General features: G+C 42.2%; 1 protein-coding gene across 8 annotated transcripts in view; it reads right to left on the reverse strand.

Moving 5' to 3' along the window:
* VWC2 (von Willebrand factor C domain containing 2) overlaps positions 1-12,587 on the reverse strand; it is an 865,269-nt gene that overhangs the window by 646,521 nt on the left and 206,161 nt on the right. For 4 of the 8 annotated variants that reach the window (XM_056520239.1, XM_056520235.1, XM_056520237.1 and 1 more), the window contains exon 1: positions 11,165-12,418. The exons of the other annotated variants lie outside the window; for them this stretch is intronic. The gene's annotated coding sequence lies outside the window, so the exon portion shown is untranslated. Of the gene's footprint in view, positions 1-11,164; positions 12,419-12,587 lie in introns of those variants that run through there. 8 annotated transcript variants of the gene reach the window in all.

Here is a 12,587-nt window from a genome sequence, read left to right on the forward strand (position 1 = left end):
TATATTTGTGGCCCAATTTCTCTCGAGTAAGCACATACCTCATATGTCTATGTAAATTGTTCGGCGGGCGCAGTAGAGGGCTCAGAAGCGACAAGGGGATTTTGGAGAGTACGTTTTTTTAAAATGGTTTTTGGGGGGCATGTTGCATTTCGGAAGCCCCTATGGTGCCAGAACAGCAAAAATCCCCCACATGGCATACCATTTTGGAAACTAGACCCCTTGAGGTACGTAACAAGGAATAAAGTGAGCCTTAATAACCCACAGGGGTTTCACGACTTTTGCATATGTAAAAAAATAAAATTTCACTAAAATGTGTGTTTCCCCCCAAATTTCACATTTTTGCAAGGGTTAATAGCAGAAAATACCCCCCAAACATTGTAACCCCATCTCTTCTGAGTATGAAGGTACCCCATAAGTTGACCTGAAGTGTACTATGGGTGAACTACAATGCTCAGAATAGAAGGAGTCATATTTGGCTTTTTGAGAGCAAATTTTGCTCGGGGGCATGTCACATTTAGGAAGCCCCTATGGTGCCAGGACAGCAAAAAAAAAACACATGGCATACCATTTTGGAAACTAGACCCCTTGTGGAACGTAACAAGAAATAAAGTGAGCCTTAATACCCCACAGAGGTTTCACGACTTTTGCATACGTAGAAAAAAAAAATTCACTAAAAGGTGTGTTTCCCCCCCCCAAAGTTCACATTTTTGCAAGGGTTAATAGCAGAAAATACCCCCCAAAATTTGTAACCCCATCTCTTCTGAGTATGGAGGTACCCCATAAGTTGACCTGAAGTGTACTATGGGTGAACTACAATGCTCAGAAGAGAAGGAGTCATATTTGGCTTTTTGAGAGCAAATTTTGCTCGGGGGGCATGTCGCATTTAGGAACCCATATGGTTCCAGGACAGCAAAATAACCCCCACATGGCATACCATTTTGGAAACTAGACCCCTTGAGGAATGTAACAAGGCATAAAGTGAGCATTTACCCCCCACTGGTGTCTGTCATATCTTTGGAACAGTGGGCTGTACAAAATTTTTAATTTGCACAGCCCACTGTTCCAAAGATCTGTCAGACACCTGTGGGGTGTAAATTCTCACTACACCCCTCATTACATTCTGTGAAGGGTGTAGTTTCCGAAATGTCACATGTGGTTTTTTTTTTTTTTTTTTGCATTTGTCAAAACCGCTGTAACAATCAGCCACCCCTGTGCAAATCACCTCAAATGTACATGGCGCACTCTCCCTTCTGGGCCTTGTTGTGCGCCCCCAGAGCACTTTGCGCCCACATATGGGTTATCTCCGTACTCGGGAGAATTTGCGTTACAAATGTTTTGGGGGGCTTTTTTCCCCTTTACCTCTTGTCAAAATGAAAAGTATAGGGCAACACCTGCCTGTTAGTGTAAAAAGTTTATTTTTTACACTAACATGCTGGTGTAGACCCCAACTTCACCTTTTCATAAGGGGTGAAGGAGAAAAAGACCCCCAAGATTTGTTAGGCAATTTCTCCCGAGTACGGCGATACCCCATATGTGACCCTATACTGTTGCCTTGAAATACGACAGGGCTCCGAATTAAGAGCGCCATGTGCATTTGAGGCCTGAATTAGGGATTTGCATAGGGGTGGACATAGGGGTATTCTACGCCAGTGATTCCCAAACAGGGTGCCTCCAGCTGTTGCAAAACTCCCAGCATGCCTGGACAGTCAACGGCTGTCCGGCAATACTGGGAGTTGTTGTTTTGCAACAGCTGGAGGCTCCATTTTGGAAACAGTGGTGTACCAGACGTTTTTCATTTTTATTGGGGAGGGAGGGGGGCTGTGTAGGGGTATGTGTATATGTAGTGTTTTTTACTTTTTATTTTATTTTGTGTTAGTGTAGTGTAGTGTAGTGTTTTTAGGGTACAGTCACACGGGCGGGGGATTACAGCGAGTTTCCCGCTGCGAGTTTGAGCTGCCGTGCAAAATTTGCTGCATTGCAAACTTGCAGCCTGATACTCACTGTAAGCCCCCTGCCCATGTGAATGTATCCTGTACATTCACAGGGGGGGGGGACCTCCAGCTGTTGCATAACTACAACTCCCAGCATGCACAGTCTCAGTGCATGCTGGTAGTTATAGTTTTGCAACAGCTGGAGGCACACGGGTTGGGAAACACTGAGTTAGGAAACAGACAATGTTTCCCAATCAGTGTGCCTCCAGCTGTTGCAAAACCACAACTCCCAAACATTCTCAGGCATGCTGGGAGTAGTAGTTCGGCAACATCTTTAGAGCCAGATGTTGACGAACTACAACTCCCAGCATGCTTGGAGTTGTAGTTTTGCAACATCTGGAGGACTACAGTTTGCAGACCACTAATACAGTGGTTCCCAATCTGTGCCCTTCCAGATGTTGCAAAACTACAACTCCCAGTATGCCAAAACTGCCCAGGCATGCTGGGAGTTGTAGTTCTGCAACATCTGAAGGGCCAGATGTTACAGAACTACAACTCCCAGCATGCCTGGACAGTAAGGGCATGCTGAGGATGTGTAGTTTTGCAACATCTGGAAGGGCACAGTGGTCCAAAAACTGTGGACCTCCAGAAGTTGCAAAACTGCAACTCCCAGCATGCCCAGACACCAAGGGCTGTCTGGGCATGCTGGGAGTTGTAGTATACAGGGTCCCAATACAGCAATGCATGTCGCTTTACGGCGACGTGCATTGCTGTAAAGGGCCCAACCGCGGCTGAAGATCTACTCACCTGTCGCCGCTGCCGCCGTCTCCGTCGCTGGGATCCGGGTCTTCAGGGACGAGGTAAGTATCGGGGCCGGGCCCCAGAACTCCCCTGTCCCCCGCCGTGTCCTCCGGTCTTCCTCCTGTCCTCTCCGGACTTCAAGGGGCCGGGCCGGGCAGGGCGGGAGGAAGTAACCGCCACCCCCCCTGCGATTGGTCGGTTAACTAACCGACGGATCGCAGGGAATAGGAGGAGGTGGCAGGCTTGCCACCTCGCTCCTATTCTTTAGCATGGTCCTGGCTGTCTGTGACAACTGGGATCATGCAAAATTACCGGGCTGTCGGCTCCCAGAGACCCGATCAGCCCGGTATCGCCGCAGATCGCAAGGGCGATTTCCCTTGCGATTTGCGGCGATCGCCGACATGGGGGGCCTACATGGCCCCCCTCAGCGTTTGCCCTGGATGCCTGCTGAAGCATTTCAGCAGGCATCCGGTTCCGATCTCTGCCCGGCGCGCGGCAGGGACTGGAAAATGCCAGGACGTACGGGGACGTCCTGGGTCCTTAAAGCCCAGGGTGCGGGGACGTCCCTGTACGTCCTGGGTCCTTAAGAGGTTAAAACAAAAGAAAAATTACCCAAGTTTGGGATCATTGGAATTGTACTGAACAATACAATAAAGATAACATATCAGATTTACCATTTTGTTAACCTTAAAAAATAATTCCCCCACAAAATTGTGCAATTCCTTATTTTAAAAAAATAAATAAAAAAAAAGCCTTACATTTATTGTTTTCTGGCTCCACAATGCATTATATGATCAAATAAAGTGCACCAATGAAAATTAAAACTTTCCCCACAAAAAGATAAGCTGTAATACAACTTTGTCAGTGGGAAAAAAAAACAAAAAAAAAACTTATGGGTCTCAGAATGAAAGAAGCAAAAAAAAAAAATGTGAGCCCAGAAAAAATTATAATTGTTGGGTCATGAAGGGGTTAAAAAAGTACTGTGGACAAAATTAACTTATCTCCTATCCACATGATAGGGGATAAGTAGCTGATCTTCTGAACGGGACCCCGTCCAGCACAGTCAGGAATGCTTGTCGTCTACCTCTAGATGGCACACACTCTGTTGAAATGAAAGAAGCGTGTCCCGTCTACAGGTAGACAAAACGTGCTCCTGACTTAGCAGGAAGGGGTCCTGTAGAAGTCCCGTAGACTGTCCAGAGTAGAAGCAAATCCACAGAGCAAACCTGCTCTGGACAGTTCCTGACACAAACAGAGGAGCACTGTGGTCAGGCAGAAAATAATTATAGATCTTCCTGCGGAGAGCAGCTGATAAGTACTGGAAGGATTAATATTTTTAAATAGAAGTAATTTACAAACTTGTTTACCTTTCTGCCACCAGTTGATTTTAAAAAATAATAATAATTTCCACCGTATTAAGGCCAAAACAGGCTGCATCCTTAAGGGAGTAATACTACTTCATACTCAGTCTTTTACCATTTGGCCTTGTTGATGCATAGTATTTTGGCACTTTTTTGGGGGGGATTCGACACATGCCAAAATAAATGGTAACAATTCTGTAATGCACCCCCCTTTGTTTTTAATAGGAATATGCACCCCAGTTAACACTTTCAAGGCTACCCTTGGAATTTCGGGCAATTCTGGAAATTTTAACCCTAAAGGGAAAATACACTGAAGGGAATTTACTATTTTGGATGAGTCGCATTTTAGTCCTTTTGTACACCAAAGTTTGTTGCACTGCAGTTATATCTTTTTATTATTATTATTATTAATAATATTCACTTTTTTTATTATTACATTTCATTATTAGTCTATGCTTTTACTCAGGGATGACAACAGGGATGTATGTAACAAATTAGTGGCACAATTTTGGCGTAAGCTACACAAAGAAAGCAGAGGCATAAAATTACCATGCATTTTGCATCTCAACAGTGTAGTGCATGAGGATAGGCCCAAATTAATCAACAAACTTATGTCAAAATAAAAATAAATACCACATAAAGATACACCTTACACTATAGTAAATGCCCCCCACTGTAAACATAGCATCTCTCTAACATTATCCTTTAGCTATTATATATATTTTAAATTATTTAAAAAAAATAAGACTCAATTTACACAGCATGCAAGGCCTTTACTATGTACTGCGCTATCCCAGAAAAAGGAAACTCATAGACAAAACAGCATATACATTGCATACGCTGATCAGCCATAGCATGAAAATCACTGACAGTTTACTAACACAGATTTTCTGGTGATGATGTCCACAGGCAGAATTTGGAATATATTATACAGCAAATAAACAGTACGGTTTAAAGATGATGTCAGAAGCAGGAATAGTTGGCAAATGAAAGGATATGAGAGGGCTAAGGTGTAATAGATGACTTGGTCAGAGCATTTCAAAAAGGACAAGCAGTAAACCAGCAATAGGGTTAGGCTGGTTTCACACTACCAAATCTCCGGACGGACAAAATCCATGCGGAGATTCTGAGTGCGGGCAGTGCCAATTGAATCAGTCTCCTCTAGGACCACACAGACATTTCCGTCCTTATGGAAGGTTAAATGTTCTGGCAGAGTTTTTTTAGGAAATTCCACAAAGGATCCACAATTATAAATCTCACACAAAAATCCTTCAGTACAACAGAACTATCATTGATTAAAAAAGGACTCAGCTTTGTACCTACTACTCGCTTCGACCGATTTAACTGGGTTAAGGATCTGAATCTGTTTTGCCATAAACTACGTTGGCACAAATTCTTTAAACACGCGGACCGTAGAACCTGTGCAGAACTAGGCCTGGAAATGGAAGACCTGGCTGGCACACGTACCTCCTTACTATCAGGGAATGAAAGGGACAATACAACTGGCCCTTTCACCAATCTGAAACCAGTCAACCGAAGATTCCCACCAGAAGGGAACACTACAAATATCGATATCTTTTATCAACTTATATCACATGATCTAAGAAAACTAGAAGCGAATGATAAAAGAAGAAGACACCATAACTACACTAAAGGTGAAATGGAAGCACTGGTCAGCTTGGAAAAAAACAAGGAGATTGTATTTAAACCTGCCGATAAAGGGGGAAACATTGTTATACTTACATCAGTCCAATACAAAAATATGTGTCTGACTATCCTGAAGGACACAAAAAACTATGAAAGACTGAAAGGAGATCCCACCATAACGTACCAACGAGAACTCCACAGAATACTTCAGGAGGCAAAAAGTAAACATCTTATTGATGAAAATTTATATTTATTTTTGTATCCTAAAGATCCGAGGGTAGCCACTTTCTATGGCCTACCAAAAATACACAAGGGTCTGCATCCATTAAAATGTAGACCCATTGTCTCAGGTATTAACTCAATATGCCAAAACATAGGCATATATGTGGATCATATCCTTAGACCCTTTGTGACAGCTTTACCATCGTATCTGCGAGATACCACAGACCTCCTTCTGAAGCTGGAAGGAGTGACACTGGAAGAGCCTTGGTATATGGCGTCTATAGATGTAGAGGCCTATACTCTTCTATTCCGCACAATGTGGGCCTTGATGCATCACCCACTTTCTAGCAACAAGAAGCAGACATCTCCAAGAACACAATAAATTTGTAACAGACCTTACAGAATACATTCTTACTCACAACTTCTTCATCTTTGATTCGATCTACTACCACCAGCTCAGGGGCACGGCCATGGGGAGCCCCTGTGCCCCCAGCTATGCCAACCTTACCCTGGGCTGGTGGGAGGACTGCATAGTCTTCACCGAGGAATACAGCAAATGGACCCAATCAATCATCATATGGGTACGATTTATCGACGATATTTTTATCGTGTGGGCTGACTCGGAAAGAAAGTTTGGCGAGTTTGTATCTGCCTTGAACACAAACAGAATTGGTCTATTCTTTACCTCAGACATCCAAAAAAAATTTCTCCCCTTCTTGGATGTAACTTTCAAAAGAGGCATTGATGGGAAAATAGAGACATCTCTGTACCGAAAACCTACAGCAGGTAATACCCTGCTAAGATGGGAGAGTGCACACCCTATGTCCCTACGGAAGGGGATCCCCAAAGGCCAATTTCTTCGAAGAAATTGTTCGACTATGGAAGAATACCAGAGAGAGGCTATGACCCTCTCGGATCGATTCTCTGATCGTGGCTACCCACAAAATTGTCTGTTGGAAGCCATGCAAACAGCACTTCAAACTCCGAGAAGTACTCTGCTCACCCTCAAAAAACGCGAGAATGATAACAAAATAACCCGACTTATAGGGACATTCGATGACGCATCAGCAGAAATTAGAAACATTGTGTCACAACATTGGAATATTCTCCTAATGGACCCAGATCTTGCTGATACACTCTCCAGTACTCCATCTATCACATATAGGAGAGGACGCAATCTAAAAGACCGACTAGTGAAAAGTCACTATGAACAACCTACTGTGTCAACATGGCTTGATCAAAGAAAAACGGGGACGTTTAAATGCGGAAAATGCCGAGCCTGTCGGTTCATCAACCCAGGCCCGGGTTACACAGATACACACTTAAACCAAACTTTTCCCGCCAGGACCTTTGCCAACTGCCGTACAAGATTTGTGATATACATCTGTATATGCACATGCGGTGCTAGATATGTAGGCAAAACAATAAGGGAATTTAAAGTACGTATACTGGAACATATAGGAGACATAAATAATCGAAGAGACAAACCAGTGGCCAGACATGTAAATGAAATACATGACGGAGACCTTACATGCATCTCCTTTAAAATACTGGAGACTTTGAAAATAGGAATCAGGAAAGGAGATATCGACCAAATTGTGACACAAAAAGAGACAAGATGGATATTTACCCTTGGAACGGTACATCCAAATGGACTAAATGAACAGCTAAACTTTGCTAGCTTTATTTAAAAATTTATTTACATATATAATGTGTCTAACCAGTGCATCATTGGAGTCTTTCCTTTATATTAAGTGACATTCTCCATATCACTGTTGTTACTACACTGTAGGTGATGGCCTAAATATTGTCCCTCCCTCTTTCCCCCCCTTCCCCCCCCCCCCCTCCTGTCGGGTTCCATCTTCGCACCCCGTATATTTATAGAGAACCTTATCAGTTTTATTAATGAGTGCCTATTAACATTACATAACCTACTATCTTTAAAATATCCTAAATATCCGGCTGGACACACGCCCCATACTTTGCGCCCGAGTTAGCCCTATCGGCGGCTATCATGTTCCCCTTTGTTTGCGCTCCACCTTTGGAACGCAACCGCCCCCTGGATAATAAGCGCATTCGCTTGCACACGAGCGCTGACCTTATGTGCCCTTTATCTGCGCTCCACTTTTTAGGCGCGGGCTGCTAATGGGGCCACGCACGGATGCGCAGCAATTTGCGCCTTTGCGTGGTCCCCTTGAGCCACCTGCGCTCCAGAGTGATACGCAGGTCATATTCGGCTGCACGGGATCAGATGGGCGCATGAACTATACGCTCCGTCGTGACGTGGAAGCTGGATGTGATGTCACGTCCGGTCCCAGCGCGCCATACACCCACGCCAGGGATATATAAACCCAGGGATGTCGGCAATTAACAGATGCCGCACCACAGTGGATCCCTGCGTATGCTGCCCATCCATTCAGCTAACTGTAAGTCCTGCTATGTGTATCTTTCTGTTTAACCCTACCTTCCCCACCCTCTGGGAAATACTAGCATATGAGGTAACCATACCTATATAATTTTTGTTAGGCAGGACATGTGACATCTCCATGGCTCCTTCACCTACTCTTCGGATACCATCTGGTAGGCCTTGTTTGTATATCTATTTACCCTATATTTCTCTATAACATTATAGATATAGATTTTCTAGTATACACAATAGATACTTTGTCTGGCATGTATTATCCCCTGATTAAGACCCAACCATTTACTCACAGGCATAGCCCTAACCAATTGGTAAGGATCATCTCCTTGTGGGTGACCATATGAGAATAACCCTCACATCAAAAGTAAATTTATGTACCATACTTTCTACCTTCACTCATATATATATTTTTTGTAGTTTCTCACCGCTTCATCAAATACTTCTAATACAACAACTATTTTCAGGTAGACCTATTCATATCAGCCTTATACAAGTTTTTATCTGTTGGCCTTAACAGTCTGTGCTGCACTTACATACCTGCCATATCAGCGAGAGGTAGGTCTTGTACATTATCCACGCACTCACATGCATATATCTAAGCAAATTACTAGTTTCATTTTTTTCATCCACCCACAGGACGGCAATATACCTACTCTAAAGAGGGAATATTTTCACCAAACCATCACCTACCTATCCTACCTGGGCTTATTTATCCTAGCACATCTACATATTATTATTTATACCTCTGTTCGTCGTATCACGACTATATATATGTATTCAGTGAGATAAGTGACAGGAAATACTACGTTCCTGCCTAAATACACTTGTCCCTGAAGAGTTGTGCCGCCATAAAAAATGCGTCACAACGAAACGCGTTGGAAAATGTGGCTTGATTTGTATCAATATTGTATGCAAGTGTTTTACTGATACCTATGTACTTGCAAACTATATACTCACCGAATTAATTGCGGAGGCTTTACAAACCAGCTAGTTTGTTACTGGTGGTTTGCTGTATACACTGTACTCGGTGCCTCCATTGCCTCCAGCATCAGGGAGAGATAGGAGGTTCCTGTTGCAGGTTGGCACTCTCTAGGAGGACCTCCCCGCAGTAACAGGTAGGGGGTCCTATTGGACTAGAAGGGCCAGTGCAGCCCAACCCTGGTGACCTACCTAACACCTAGGAATAGCTGTGATTGATTAAACTGTATAATTTTTGTATCTCGTTTATAATTACTAAATATGTGCTAACTTTCTTTGAAATTATATACTAATAAAATTATGCTTTTATGACCAAGTGTTTCTTCCTTTACGCAGTAGGAAATTTTGTGAGCGGAAAGTGCCTCAAAAACACTGCAATGTGTGTACTTTGTAGCAGAATCCCATTGCCAGCTCCACCGCTATTTCCGATTTTCTAAACAGAATTCAGTAGTGTGAACCCGGCCTTATAGGTACTCAAAGGTGGACTAGGAAGGTGGATTACTTTTACTGCTGACCTAACAGTGGCTAAAATAATTTTCTAAACACATAAGATGAACTGAAAGCATACCCTTCAGATCCCACAAAAATAAAAATTAATATACTTAATCCTGACCATGCACATCTCATTTTTATGCCTCTATCACCTATATTTATTGTAAAAAAAATACCTCTTTTCTTAGCTCACATTGTTAGAAATCCTCTCAGGGGAAGGGGACGTGTCCCTCCCTTGTGGTGGTGGGAGGTGATTGGTGTGACTGCTCATGCAGCCATGTCCATGACTCAAGGACATGTCTGATGCTGCTGCAGGACTGGTTAGTGTCCCAGTAGGTATAGGGACACCTAGTGGTGGGATATTCCGAAGCCGTTTACTTTATTAAATATTCCAAACATTTTAAACAATCATATTCCAAAAGGTCTTTAATTTTCATCAGTAGCAAAATATAAAATGTTTTTGTATCTGACAGTTCTCATTGAAGCTCTGACATAATTTCTTAGTAGATTTACTATTTGTGATAACCCAATCCATGTATGCACAAAGCTCTGTCCAGTTGCAATGTGTGTTTATTTGATTAGGGGCTCCTTCAGTTTTGCTCCTTTATCTTTTGCTCAACAGAAAAAAGGGCTAAAAATTACCCTTTTCTTTTCCAGTAACAGAATAAAAAATACAGTGGAATGCCTGCAACACTGTAGGTAGTAAATGTATTGGCCTCATACTATCAGCTGATAAATACATAATTTTAGTCAACAAGTGTTACAGCTCTTTATAAAAGAATGACTGTTAATGTTACACACAACAAAATGTAACAAGGAAAAAAATACAACAAAAATTTTAAGAAAAAATAATACAACAAATCTTCAGATTAAAGTAGATTAGTTATTTTCACTGTCCAGCAATATTTAATTTACTAATAATAAAGCCCTTAGTAAAATATTACAGCATAATTAACATTATTATAAATTCTATTGATCCTAAGCCAGAAAATGAGAAGAATCTTTTCATCACTAATCCTAGATCTGCAGTGTATAAAATTCCTTCTTGCCCAGAATACACACTTTTATGTATGATAGATGAGATGTCCCCTGCATCCTCCCATCAATTCTCTGTTGTTAGATTCAGCATTGTATTACAATCAGTAACAGGGGGTCAAGGCACCAGCATAGCTGTGATCAACCTGTTGTATGCACACTGGTATCCCCACAATACAGCATATCCATCGCTCTAAGAATGCAGAACACACTGACGCCATGTCCCTGAAATAATGTGTATGATAGAAGAAAGCCTGAAAACACAAGTTACTAACCAGTATAATAATGAAGGTCCCAGCTCGGCTAATACACGTGGGTCTTGCAGTGGGTGTGATCAATGTGAATTCAGAAATTAAACTTCTCTTTTCTGCAGGTTCTATAGGTGACGATTTATGAGAAAGAGAAAGTTTCTGAGGTCATCCTTTTTCACCATCAACTCAAGATGAGATCCTTATTGACTGAGCAGATAAGAAGACTGTAATAAGCTTTAAAGCTGCAGCTGGATATGTCACCTTATCAGTGAGGGTGGGTAACTACAAGAACCCTGGTGCCATAATCTCTTTTTGTAGAATGGTCAGTAGAGTCATATTACTGACAGCATCACCATCATTTCTGGGTCAATCAGGAAAGCTGGTCTGATCCCTGGATCCCTTGTTCGGCTTGCAGTAGCTCATGATTTATGGTATCTTTCCTGGGATAAGAAAGGAGCTCGATATTCCGTAGGTTCCGATGCCTGGTGTTATTCTGGGTGACTGGAAGAATCAGTGACCCAAGATGTAAAGTCCAGTTTATGATTAAAAGAGCAGTAGGTTGTGGCTGGCACTGCCAGAGAAGCTGTTAAGAGCTCAGCTGCCAACTCACTTCATCCTGCAGAAGAAAAATCGTGTAGCAGGGATTTTCCTTGTTGACTAAATCTACCTTCTGTATCTGCTGGAATATGTACTGGGAAGCATCCAAGTGTCTTCAGTACAGTCCTTTAATACATTTGACAGAATGAATTACAATTGAGAAATGCAGGCAATGAAAGTGTTTTGCATGTTATTGAAATGCATGAGCACAAGTGAATGTATGCAGGGCGCAGAACATAAGATCCATCTGTCTCTATTGAACTCTTGTGAATGTGGATCCCCGGCTGGGGAAGAATCAAGAGGAGGAAGATGGGAGGTGCTGCCAGGGGATTCTCTCTTCCTGTGAATACAATAAGGCAGGAGACATCTTCTCTTAATAGGGATTTCTAAGCCTTTTTTCGATCTCAAATTGTCTGATTTCACAGGCTGAGGCCTGAAGGGGAGGATGCTACTGCTGCTGGATACACTGAGTTAGGTCACTACTTCCCCTGCATTCAGGCTCCTGGCTATTTCCTTATTCAGACAGCGTTACCTATTTTTCACAGGTTGCACGTCACACTCCATTCACAAACAAATCCATATCAACTAGGAGTTGAAGTTGCCCTGTCCTTGTGTTTTGCCGTTTTCAGTATATGTCATATTGTATATTTATTTTCTATTATCTAGTATGAACCATGCCTATGCAAGAATAGATTCTTATGGCATTGTATTGTGACAGTGTAAACAAGATTCTATATTATTAAACAATTGAATATAATAATTTTTTACTATTATTTGCAATATACATATATATATATATATATATATGTGTGTGTATGTGTGAAGGCTAACTATGTTAGCCTGTTTTTGT

Source organism: Hyla sarda, chromosome 5 (assembly GCF_029499605.1).
Source record: "Hyla sarda isolate aHylSar1 chromosome 5, aHylSar1.hap1, whole genome shotgun sequence".
In the NCBI taxonomy this organism is placed as follows: domain Eukaryota; kingdom Metazoa; phylum Chordata; class Amphibia; order Anura; family Hylidae; genus Hyla; species Hyla sarda.